This window comes from Setaria italica, chromosome V, assembly GCF_000263155.2.
Source record: "Setaria italica strain Yugu1 chromosome V, Setaria_italica_v2.0, whole genome shotgun sequence".
In the NCBI taxonomy this organism is placed as follows: Eukaryota; Viridiplantae; Streptophyta; class Magnoliopsida; order Poales; family Poaceae; genus Setaria; species Setaria italica.
Genome location: NC_028454.1, coordinates 34,576,112 through 34,589,803, shown reverse-complemented (window position 1 = coordinate 34,589,803; position 13,692 = coordinate 34,576,112). Strand labels below are relative to the sequence as shown.

At 48.3% G+C, this 13,692-nt stretch overlaps 1 pseudogene; it reads right to left on the bottom strand.

The window, feature by feature from the left end:
• Nucleotides 1–1,413: 1,413 nt before the first annotated feature.
• Nucleotides 1,414–9,919, bottom strand: LOC101777616 (annotated as a pseudogene).
• Between the last annotated feature and the right edge of the window lie 3,773 nt (nt 9,920–13,692).

Below are 13,692 nucleotides of genomic sequence, written 5' to 3'. Positions count from 1 at the left end.
GGGTAAGGTTACCCCTTCATTCACTAGTTGTGTATATACCCCGCCTCCTAACCCTAGCGGTAACTCGCCGTCATTTTCACCGCCCCCATTCCCCTCTCTCTCTCTCTCTCTCTCTCTCTCTCTCTCTCTCTCTCTCTCTCTCTCTCTCTCTCCGACGATTCTCCAGGCTCTATGGATTCGTGAGGCGCAATGGTCGGCGGAGAGGACAGCGCCGGAGGTCGAAGGGGTGTGCCCGAGGTAGGCCCTAGCCCCTCACAACCTGAGGAGGTGAACTCCCCGCGGCAACCACCCACTTCTTCTGCGAGACCAGCTGTCCCTGTGAGGCATGCCTCTGGTACCATGCCCATAAGGAGAAGGAGAAGGAGCGGGAGCCGAAGAAGGCCGTGGCGGCCGGTGGGGTTAAGCGATGGACAGGGCAGAAGTGACGCGAGTGGTGGAAGCGGTCGAAGCGTTGGATCTTCGTCCCTAAGGGATTCCGGGAAGTCGTCGTCTAAGTCTAACACCAACTCATATACCAGCGGCAGATCTCAGGTTTGTCCATGTCCGCTCAATTCTTAGCAACAACTAGCGCTTGATTTGGTCGATTGGGGATCTACTGATCTACGAGTCCCGAGCCCGCTGCTATTGGTCAACTTTAAAATTCGAGCTATTACCTTATCCACATTGAATCTCTTCTGATCGCATTGACCTTTTCTTCCTTCATCACATCTTTCTCCTCCAAACCATAACCACCCCTACCAATGCACACTTGCTCCGCTATCACCCCCTTCTCCAAAGTGGAGTTTAGAGTGTTTCGAGCGAAGACGAGGAAAGAGGGTAGGATAGGGTGCATACACCACGAAGATTTCAAACCAATGATCCCACGGCCGTATGGGTGAGACCACAAGTCGAGAGTGTGGTGTACTGGTAAGTTTACTGCTCCCTCCGTTCCAAATTGTAGGTTATTTTAGCTTTTTTAGATTCGTAGATGTTTGTATGCACTTAAATATAAAAGTCAAAACGATTTACAATTTGAAATGGGAGGAGTACGAACGAAGTGTAGAGATGAGGTCTTGTCAAAAAAATTGGGTGTGCAGATTAAAACAAAGGTGCGCGTATCTTAATAGTAACTTCAAGGACTATTTGGGTGTTGGTATGAGTAGTATTTTTAGACTTCAGAACCACCAGAGGACAGAAGTATTACAGTATACAAAGTTACAAAATACAAACCAGGCGCCAACAACTACGATCACACGCAGAAAAGCCCTGTACGTACAACCGAGAGCTCGCACACAAAGATACATCCCGTTGGCCCCGAGCCCGCATTGCTGCCGGCAACACGGTGCATGCCATCGCACGCGAGCGAGCGGGCTGGACCTTTACTCATATACGTACACGCACGTAATATTTGACCGATCGGTCATGGAGGACGTACTAGACGGGGACGGTGTTCATGGGCTGGATGCCCGTCGCCAACCTCCGGCCGACCTCGCGCACGCTGGCCGTGTTGAACCCCTTGTCGCGCTCCTCCTGGGTCCACTCCCGGTTATGTATTCCTCCGCCGTGGCCCCCGGGAGCGGCCCCGCCCCCATGCCGCCCCATTGCGGGAAGTAGATGAGCGCGGTGCGCAGCGTGCAGGCGATGATCATGACCCCCATGCACATGATCCCCGTCTCCGTCTTGTACTTGGAGCCATGGAAGAAGATGAGCTGCGTGAGCACGGCGCTGACGCTGCTGCCGCCGCCCGTCATGCCGTTGACGAGCCCCAGCGACCTCCGCGAGACGAAGGGCACCACGCCGAAGGTGAGGCCCTCGGCGGCCTGCACGAAGAGGGAGAAGAGGATCATGACAGCCACGGATGCCGCGAAGGAGCCGTGGACTAAGCCGAGCACGATGCACAGGATGCCCTCGACGGTCTGGACGGCCCACAGCCTCCATAGCCTGCCGCGCATGCTGAACCGGGCCGAGAGCCCGTCGGACAGGCTCCCGCCTATGGGCCGGGAGAAGAGGTTGACCATCCCGAAGCTGGCCGCGATGAGCCCGGCCGTCCGGAGGTTGACGTCGAAGAGGTCGAAGAAGTACTGCGCCATGATGTTGTTGATGGTCAGCTCCACGCCGAAGCAGTAGCCGTACAGGAGCGCCAGGATCCAGGCCCGGTAGTTGCCGACCCCGCGGCGGAGCACGCCGCCGACGCTGGCCTTCTGCATCTCCCCGGACTTGTGCAGCTTCCAGTAGTTGCCGTCGGGCATGTCCTGCCCGAACGCCAGCACCACAATGGCCGAGCACGACTGCATCACGGCCGGGATGAAGAACGCGAGGCGCCACGCCGTGAACGGCGTGCTCCCAAGCTTCAGGATGACCTCGTACACCAGCGGCATCAGCAACTGCACGGCGCCGCCGCCGAGGTTGCCCCACCCGCCGGCGTAGCCATTGGCCAGCCCCACCTTGTTGGACGAGAACATGGAGCTCATCCAGAACTGCGTGGACATGAACGACGCCAGCAAGATGCCCTTGAAGAACCACGCCAACAGGAACGCCGACGCCGAGTTCATGATGGCCTAGCAGTACACAGCGGGCGTGGTCAGGAGGATGATGGCCGCGGACGCCACGCGGGGCCCGACGAGGTCGCACGCCGTACCCATGGCGAGGCGCGCGAACACGGCGCCGGACACGAACCGTTGACCGGCCAACGATGACGTGAGCCAACACGTGGCATTCTCCCATGCTGCCACATGGCGCAACACACGTGTTAATTAATGTTTTTTCGAAATTAATTAAATAATTAAATAAATTCTTTAATTTTTAAAAATTTATAACTAATTCATTTGAACTTCGAAAAATATAAAACCAGTTGAATTAGCAAAACTAAAGGGATGCGGATAAAAGGAGGGTTTTATTTGTAAAATCGAGCTCATGCTTTGGAGTTTTTGCCTAGATGTAAGGCTGATTAATTTATATTGCGCCGTATCTCGTTCTGTTCAGACGCAAGCTACAACCCGGAAGACTTAAGACCCCGACTGCACCGAGGAGGATCCCAACACTATGGACAAGGTGTCATGTCACTCCCAATCATATAGATCCTATGCATGCTTAGTTGCTAGCGCTTTATTTATAATACTTGGATGATGATTGATTCCATAGCCTATGTTTCTAGCCATACCTTGATAATTGTTTATCTTGTTTTCCTTGTTACCTACTTGTGGACTACCTACAGACCCCTAGCACCTTACTTATACCCATATACATGCTTTTGAGTTATGGATGAGCATATGCCATGGCTTTAGTGATGGGATTCCTTGTACACTCTCGCGTGTATTTTGTGTGAGTGTGATTCCTTGACGTGTTAAGCGAGCCGCGATTGGCACTGGGGAGTGCCTTGCCAGGGGAGAGCATTCTGGACTCTCTCCACCCCCTGTGGTTGTGGCGGGTATCTTGTTTGACACTAAGAAGTAGGTGGCGAACTTGTACATTGTAGGTGCTTCGGCGCATACTTGTGGAGTTGAGTGTTCGCTCTCGGCCCCTAAGGACCTAGTCAGTTTACCACCGGTCACAGTATCTATTTTTGTACATACCGTTTGCCTTGTTATGGGTGGGGTTCGGTTTGAGACTAGTGGTGGATAGTGCTCAGCTTATAGGCGGATTGGAGGATTAGTGTAAGGAGTTCGAGGCGTTGACCTGCTCTAACCAAGCTGCACCTCGGCGTGGGTAGGTTTCACAGTTTCGATGTCCTCAACTAGTGACGGCGTGCCCAATAGTTGAGGACGGTTCCAGACTCAAGTAAACAGGAGAGTACTATCCACTTACTAGGGCTCCAGCTGTTAGGTGGGGTTTGGACGGATCGCTACCGTTCAGGCTTCATTCGTGTGGGTATAGTTGTATAGCCTCTATAGAGTATATAAACCTATAGCTATAGTCCGTGTCCACTGGTTATGTACAGTGCTATTGACTACTGCTACTTCTGATTAGACTTATATTTTTACTTCTACCTTCCCTTTCTAAGATAGGTCGGCGTTTGCCGTTGAGATGTAAGGGGAGGGATCTCTCACATCGCCTAGTGTGTTTGGGTACTAGATTCTTGGGTGAAGGATCTAGTGATTTGTAACAACTTCATTGATGTGAGGTGTTAACCTCGGAGATGGTATTGATTTGATGCATCCTTGATTGTTGAGGTGTTAACCTCGGAGATGGTATTGATTTGATGCATCCTTGATTGTTGCTGCTACTGCATATACCTCTATAACCATATATAGGTTGTTCCATACGTATAGTATTATTCTCCCATTTTTTGGCTTGTTGCTTTTGGAAGTTGACATGGTCTACCTACTTCTCGGGTAGATAGTGGCTTTTTAGGGTCAGAGCCCGACTACGACTTCGACAACGACGGATGGGAAGATTAGGGATGGTCCCTCGCTCAAGTCGCATCTGGAGATGTTGTTCGCCACGCTACGTGTTTCCGCTGCGTAGATGTTTTACCTTTCATGATTCTGTCCTGATGGACTTGTACCGGCATGAGCCGAAATGTTGTACTCGATATTTATAATATTGTTACTCTGCTGCTATTCTATATTTCTGTGTTGGTATGGATTTGTACTATCTGAGATAGGGATTCGCACATGATAGTCTTACTAGGACTATCACGGAGGTGCGTAGGTTTGAATTCTCTAAAATGGGAATTCGGGTCGTTTCACCGTCCGTCCTAAAATATAAGGCATTCAAGGATTCAAAATTTATCTCCAAATATAAGGTGACCTAGAAGTCTAAAATATAAGGCATTCAAGGATTCAAAATTTATCTCCAAATATAAGGTGACCTAGGAGTTTTTAGTAAGTACTCAATTAAAAACTTGCCAAATATTTCCCTTGTTAACCGGAAAACTTGCCTTGTATTATCATTAGTTAAGGGTATATGAGACATTTTTCCACCTCCTTAATCTATTTAAAAAACTTAGTATGCCCTTATATTTCAGGACGAAGGAAGTATTTTATATGTATGTTGAATATTTATCGATATTACTTATTATTGTTACTTATTATTATTGGAACTCTAAAAATTGGTACTTATTATTAAGAGGGTCCCTAATGACACCGTCCGTGGCCAGCGATGATTCTTCAGTGTGGAATCCCCAAACATCGCACCAGGCTCAAGCGCCGGCATCGACTTGTTTATTAGAGGAGTCATAGCACTCCCTCCAATATCCTAGCGACAAATTTGTTCCCCAGGATTAGCTGGCCCTTGCTACTAATCTACACAAATATTGAGCCATACAGGCCCCCCGCATATTTTCTACACCACGCTGAGGCAGGTGAAGCTTAAACCTTTGTGGCCGACCAAGTATCAACGCTATAGAAGAGTCACAGAGAACAAGGGCCTGTTGTTAGATTGATCTCCTCCCTAATGGGCCCAAAGGCCCATCGGGGCCCTGATCCGCGCCCTGATCGGGGGCGCTCACCCTAGCAATGGGTGGTGGGTCTCTGTCGCGCTGCACTATATAAACAGGGTGGGGGACCTAGCTCGGCTCACGAGGTTCGCCGCAGCCAGCCGCCCCACCGACACACCTACCGATCTAGGTTTGCGCAGTAGCGGCGGAAGCACCACCGCCACCTCACCGGCGACCGGACTCGGCACTGCGCGTCGCTGCCTTGCGCAGACTCCACCAAGCGAACCCGCGATGGCCAGCAGCTCTGCTGCTCCCACCTCTAGGGGTGAAGGTACCCCTATCTCTCTCTCTCACTCTCGGCACACACACCAGGAACACCGTGACCCTCATGTTATTCACGATCCCGACTAGATGTGCATCTAGAGATCCTAGGCAAGGCCCTAACACCTGTTTGTATACGTTTTTCCTAATCACGCTTGGATTATAATCTAAACGAAGATTTTCTCGCTTCTCGCTTTTCGCTTCTCGTAGTTCAAATCGTTGAAGCGGCTTACCACATAAACGAGAATCGGTGGAAATAAGCAAAGCGTTTGGCGGGATTCTCACTTATTTCCACCAATAAACTGCTTATAAGCGGATACAAACGGGGCCAAGGATTTGCAGCGAGCCCACGAGTAGACTGTCGACGCCTTCGTCTGTTCATTTTTGCAGACTCCACAGCAAGCTGACGTTTGCCAACTTGGTGATCGTCGGAGCTCGCGAGTGGACTTTTGATGCCTTCATCTGTTCATCTTCGCCGACGCCACCGCACGCCGCCGTTTGCCATGTTGGCGATTGTCGACAGGCGGACTGTCAAAAAGCACCAGTTGTATCGACTCATCCGTACCGTTATTGTACGAATAAGTTTGAGAGAACAAAGTCAAAAAAAAAAACTCTATTACTATCAACAATGATGTGTAGGAGTGATGGTAATGAGGAGGGATCACACAATGTAAGAAGTTCCGAGTTCGGGCCTGACAACGGAACACGCGGAAAACACGTACATCACCGATGCGTGGCCATGAACGGATTAGATTTTTTTTGCTAATTTTTCGTGCTGGCTCATATGATTTTTCAGTTATTGATGGTCAAAGTCAATAAATTGATTTAATACAAATTTGTATGAACTTATATTTGGGCTTGGAGGTAGATGTTTTGACATGTAAATACTTGGGTGCATTTGAAAAGTCATTTAAACATTGTTTAAGAAAAGTCATTTTACATAGTGAGATGTCAGCTTAAGCCAGGGGTTTACTTTATGGTGTACCCTCTTCTTCTAATGATATCAACTAACCGAAAAGCATGTGGAATATTGTACTAATGACGTCGTGGGCTGTGAATCTTGTTATGCTTCCATATTTGGAACATGAAAACACCATTTTAGCATCTGGATTGTATAGAATTGCCCTTTCATCACATATTCACATTCATATTTATATAGTATGTACATTTGCAATAAACTGCGCGTAATATAATCCACAGAAGATAAATTCAAAAAACGATGACTGCCGCATGCATATATCATACAGTATATGGGTTGGCAGCTGACGGTTATAACGACAATAACAAGGCAGGCATGTTAGGATGTACGGGCATAGCAACGGATGGGGCCTAATTACACATGGATATGATTACGCATAATTCCTTCATGCGCACCAACTTGCTCGTGACAGAATGTCAAACCCTGGGCAGATATGCAGATGGAATCCAATTGGTCTGTCACAAACATGGACCAGATCAACATGAGCATGGCCTTCAACTCCGTAACGGCAACCCAAAAGATGAATGTGGCACACTATCAGAGAACTGACCTTTCATCCGACCCTCTTTAGTTCCGAATAAAATCAGATCCGTGACTAAAGAGGCTTTAGTTCCGGGTCAAATACCAATCGGGACTAAAGCCCTCTTTAGTCGCGGGTCAAAAATCAGCCACCCGTGGAAGACCCTTTAGTCCCGAGTGAAAAAATCAGCCACCCGTGGGGGACCTACCTTTAGCCCCGGTTGGTGTTACCACCCAGGACTAAAGCCCTCGACCCTTTACCGGGACTAAAGGGTGACCTCCACGGGTGGCTGAAAAAGGACTAAAGCCCTCGGACCCTTTAGTCTCAGTTTGTGTTACCAACCGGGACTGTCTTTAGTCCCGGTTGGTAATACAAACCGAGACTAAAGGGTTCCCCATGAGGTAATATAAAAGAATTGCATCCCTTGTATAGTAAGATGTGTTGTGTAGGTGGGATGGTAAGGAAGCTACGCTCGAGGCTTGAGGTCGTGGGTTCGAATCCCACGCACAGCGCACGGGCATATTTCACGTGAAAAATCACGTGACTTGTGACTTGCGACGGGAGGACCCTTTAGTCCCGGTTGGTTTTAACAACTGGGACTAACCAACCGGGACTAAAGGGTGTCTTTAGTCCTAATTGAGCGATCCGGGACTAAAGACCCCCCTCGTCTCGATTACTTTATACTGGAGGGATTTTCGGAAGATTTGCCCCCATCAACCGGAACTAAATGCGAGTTTTGTACCGGTGGCAACTCGGTAGCCAGTGCTGCTGCACACAGTTTACTCAACAATCCCTACAGCTTCTGTTTCTATCATTGTTTAGAGCTATCATTGACAGATCATGCTGACTAATCAAGCTAGTACAAAACTAGTGTTGTCCTTCCTCCGGACTACAAGATTTAAGGTTCTCTTCAAAAAAAAATTGGTCGGCGAATTGAGATGAGACCTTGATGGTATATTACTAGTATTGATAAACGGGTTGGCTATCTGACGAGGACATCTCATGCCAACACCAGTTACACCAAGTCCAACACCAATTACATGCGAAGAAACAATTGCTAAACCGGTTACACAATACCAAGCACTAAATATGCACACACAAACATATCAAGAAGGACCGTGCGCAGTCGTGCTAAGGATCGAATTCTCTGGACTACAAGATTTAAGTTTGGCTTCAACTATTTGCTCTTTCGAATTGAAATGAGACCTAAGAGCAACTCCAAGAGTATCCTAAAAAATTCTTTCCCAAAACTATGTATGGGGGGTTCTCCTAAAAAAAATTTCCCCCAAAAACATATTAGTCCACAACAGATCGCTAATAAATAGCCCCCAATATTTCAAACACAGGCCACGTCATCGTATTAGGCCCATCGGAAGGGACGCGCGGGCGTGCGGGAATCAGGATTGGGGGAGGAACGCCAACGCTAAAATATACGCGGTGGCAGGCTGTTTTTTAGCGTCGCTAAAAAATTGGGGAAGGTTTAGGTGGATTGTTGGAGTTCATTTTTTCTCTCTTTTTTTCTAAAAAAGATATTGGGGGTAAGATTAGCAGCCTCTTGGAGTTGCTCTAACCCAACAACGCTTAGTACCAGGAGTCTTCCTTTCTTTTAGGTGGAAAAAGGAAGCCTTCCTTTCACCACCCACCCCTGTTTTAGCCCATTTCATTTTTCTATTTTAAATTTTCTTCTTTATTTTTGTTGGCCTACGTAGAGTAAAATTTGATCAAGCTAAGTGTAAGCGAGGACAATTATATTAGCCTATTTTTATTTTCTTCCTTTTTCTATTATGCTTTATTTTCATTTCTAGTTATTTTGTTTTTCTAGTATTGGTTAATTAAATATTGTACATATTTTACTTTTTATATTCTATTTTTACCGTAAATTTGTTTATTTTAGTTTTTTAAGGATGGAGGTTTAATTATTATGATAGTATATATTTATGGTTCCAATAGTGCATTTCAATTGTTCTGATATTGCATCTCTATTCTTTCAATAGTGCATCCCCACTATTCCAGATTTTGCATAGTGTATTTCAATTGTTCCGATAATGTATTTAATTGTTCAGATAGTGTATGCTAACTGTTCTGAAAGTGTATTTTAATTATTTATTTAATAGTTCCATGTCATGTTCTTCGTTAGTTATTTCTTTATTAACAGTTCCATGTGATGTTTTTATTCAAATGATATTTTTGTCTCACATGCGTAATGAAACAAAATAAAATGTATGGGGCATTGTTCATGAATTAATAGAATGAAAAGTGTATGTATACTAGTGGACCAACTTAGACGTACCAATAGAGCATCATGTATACTAGTAGAAATTAGATGTGCCATTGTTTTTTCTAAGTAATGCTGAACCAGCACATGGTGGGCTGAGAAATGAAATGCGCATGCCTTGCCAGGCAAATTATTGATATAGGCCTTTGAGATGTTTAGGGACCAGCCCATCAGCCGTTTGGTGGTGGCCTGGTGGGTGGGTGGGCATGCGAAAAAGTCCTATTTACCTCCCTGGGATACAGGCCGAGTCCATATTTTCTCCCGCGATTCAAAAACCATCCGTTGAGACTCCTCCTAGTGCCGATACCGGACACACGACCTCCCTAACCCAAATCCACCTTGGTTTTGTCCAACGTGGCGCCATGTCACTCATCCTAGGTGCCAACCTATGCAGGGCCTACATATCAGGCCCCCTCCCCTCTCTCTTAGCTGCAGTCACATATTACTTGCCATCGAGGCGACAGCCATGGCGAGTGCAGAACAAGATGGCGAGCGCGGCCTAGGGCGGCGGCCACGGCAAGTGCGCGTGGGGTGGACACCTCTTTGCTCCCGGACCTGCTGGCGCTGTGCGCCGCCGTGGGGAACCGGCAGCGCGCCAGACTGGCGCAACCTGGACGAGGGGCATCGGACTCTACATCTCTGCCTCCTCATCCTCATCGTGGTTGTCTTCCTAGGCTCGCACCAAGGCGGAAGCAGCAGCCACGGGCACAAATCATCGAGTAGGCTCTCAATCTCTTGTTTACGTCACCGGCGTGTCATCTGGTGACCTTTCCTAGCTTCCGGTGGATGGCATTATGACGGGGATTAGGAACAACGGCCCCGGGAAAAGGCCGGCAGTTTTTTCACGGATAATTTTGCATAAGAAATTTCAGAGATTAGATGCCCAAATCAAGAAATTGACACCAAATTTAAAGCTAGCATCCACACAAAACTAAAATTTGCTTATGCACAAGCATAGCTGGGCTGCAAAATCTTTCACAAACAAATTTCTCCCGCACATTGCTCCAATTTGTGCTCCGATGTAGATGTGGGCAGGGGACCTCTACGCTGCGAAGGTGGCACTAGAGATTGTGTAGCAGGTGGGTACTAGACGCCTACATGCTCACCGCGTGCAGGCTTCGCATGAGCAGCCAGGCCTTGCACCCGTTCGACTCTACCTCCGCCTGGAGTGGTGCGGTGCCGCACGGGCCGTGATGGTTGCCGTACTGCCGATGTATGCGAGCCCGAACCCGAAGAGGCGAGGAGGATCCCTGCGCTAGCTGCCGGCATGGCCTCTGTGCCCTCGCGGCCAGGAAGGAGGCAAAGAGGTGTGGAGGACGACGGCCGCCCTCTATTCCATCGATTTTGGGGAAGAAGGAGGAGACAATTTGACGGCCAATCTCGTCGCGGAGGGGGCACTACATCGACCATGGCAAAAATCGGCGTGATGAATGCACTCATTTTCAAAGTCTACAGTGGAGGGGGGGGGGGTTCCCGAAGCGAGGGGAAAGGAAGGTGGAGGGGAGAAGAGGATTATAATGGGCATGTAACATGTTGGATAAGTGGCGTGGAACTGATGTGGAGCCAGCTCGGACTAAACCGGTGTGAATTCGGGTATGGTTGGTCCTATATCCAGTTGCAGGAGTTCGAGGAGTCCAAATAGATGGTTTTATAGTCACGGGAGAAAATGTGGACTCAGCCCATACTCAGGGAGGTAAATAGGACTTTTTCTAAAGAAAAAACCTGAGGCGGTCGACGCTAGTGGGCTAAATCATTCAAGACCACGTATTCCAAATTTCCAAGTAGGTCGTGATGGGCCCCATGCATATTGTTGTTTTTGTGGCAAAAAAGATGCTGCAATTGAAGGATCAAATTCTTGAGCGCTCTTTAGGAGAGATTTGGCCCAACACACTCATCTTTCATATAATCAAATTGACAAATAGAGATTGCATTCTTTTTCGTAGTTCATGGTATTCCAGTAGCTAGTCGTTTCGCTGTATAAAAGGTCTATCTTTTCACGAGCATCATACATATTAGGATTTGGTACATGTATATTGTATAGTGAAAAAAACCTTTAGTAGTCTATTTATAACCTTGCAAAGATCTTGTTTGCTGGTTAGAACATCCAGTTGGCATAAGTCACGAGAATATCTTCGGAGCCATAACATACTGAAAGTTTCTGTACATGACAAGCACGCATAGTATCAGATTGCTGATATATTCATAAACATCCCAATTCTTTTCTTAGGTTTCAGTCTCCTCTGTGAATTGTGATGATATATGAGTCTCCTTTTCTTAGGTTTCGGCCTTCTCACCACTCATCGCTAAAGTTGACAGATACCTGTCTGGATGGAAAGCCCTGCTCCTCAACCGCGCCGGCCGCCTGGTGCTCATCAATTCGGTCCTGGACGCCCTCCCGGCTTCCCTCATGTCTTCTCTGTTCCTTCCTGCGGGAACGATTGACGCCCTTGACAAATGGCGCCGAGCTTTCCTCTGGGCGGGCAGTGACAAGGTGTCTGGCGCCCAGTGCCTTGTGGCATGGGAGCGCGTCTGCCTCTCCAAACAAGATGGTGGTCTGGGCGTCAAGCAACTGGCAGCACAGAATGCATGTCTTCTACTCAAGCTGCTACACCGGCTACATCACCCAACCGGCTCGTCGTGGGCCCTCTGGGCACGCCGCATGGTCAACCTTGCTACTTTACACGGTGATGTAGATGGTGCACACTGGGACGCGCTCAGGTCCCTCCTTCCGGCTTACCGTCAGATCACAAGGGTCACCGTCGGCGATGGCTCCTCTACAGCCTTCTTCTGGGAGGACTGCTGGACTAGCTCCCAGTCCCTCGCTACAGCCTTCCCTGCACTATACAGCCATGTCAGCTCACACAACGCCTCGTTTCATGACGTGCGCTCGCTGGGACTCGAACACTTCCTTGTGCCACGACTGTCCCCCCCGGCCCTTCAGGAGCTTGACACCGTTCACTCACTTCTCGCTGCAACCAGTGTATCACACTCGGCGGACAATCGACAGTGCATCTTCCAGAAACAAACCGGTCAGTTCTCCACAGCTGCCATCTACCGCGCCTCAACCTCGACAGGCAGCCCATGTTCCTCCCACACCTTCATCTGGAAGAACAAAGCTCCTCCAAAGGTTCGTTTCTTCGCCTGGCTCCTGGCTCAGGGGCGTATCCAGTGCAAGTCAAGACTAAAATATGTCAATGTGGTCGACAATGATACATGTGCAATCTGCGGCCTCGCTCCTGAAGATGCCGACCATATCATCTCTCGGTGCCGTTCGCCGCATCCTTCTGGTGCCACATCGGCTGGGACGCCGCCCAGCTGCCGGCGGTCTATGCTCTCTGGACTGTGACACCACCCTCCAGCTTCTCTCCGCAGGCCCTCTCTACAGTGGTGTTGTTCTGCTGCTGGCACCTCTGGAAACATCTGAATGCTGTGGTCTTCCAGGCAGCCTCCCCATCACTGCCGGTCTTGCTGTCCATCTGCAGGTCTGAAGCTCCCCTGTGGCGCCACCGCCTCCCTGCCTCTCTCCATCCTGCGCTGGACTTCTGGTGCTCTAAATTTGCCATGTAATTACGTCTTTCATACATTTGCTTCTCTGCTTTCCTCTCCAGGCTTTGGCCTGTTGTTGTAAGAACCTACCATTCTCGGCACGCCGACATCTAGTGGTAATATATTCAGGTGGGGACGAAATTCGTCCTCACTCCTGGAATTGAGCTTCTCCAAGCCATAGAAGTTGGTTCTTCTATGCATCCATCCAATTCGTCAGGAAGGTTGCGGGTGGAGATGAGTTTCTGCGCGTACGCTAACCAGGAGTATGTAAGTGAACGACATTTAGAAAATTCAGCTAGTTATTATATGGAGAGTGGTAATTGTTTCCTTACCACCCAGGACTAGCCCCGAAGTGCAGAAACTTTTGGCAGTTGTTTGTTTTGTGAGGACCAATAGGGCGTGCATGGATCATGGTAGTAATTGCAACACAGAAGTGTGAACCAACCATGCGTGTGTACCTGGGTAACATATGAAAAGCTCTCACAAAATCTTTTGCAGTTTGCTAAGGATTATCTAGCAGCCTGAAATTCATCGGCTCGACATCTTTGTTAAAATCTTTGGCCTAGTAACTTGTGTGTGCTCCAGAGAATTTTATAAGAAGTTGTTCAAATCTCCTAAGTAAGATGCTGTAAATCTCACAAATTCACCAGAAGCCTTTGAGAATGCTGAATTGGAACCTACTGCTTGCTGAAAAT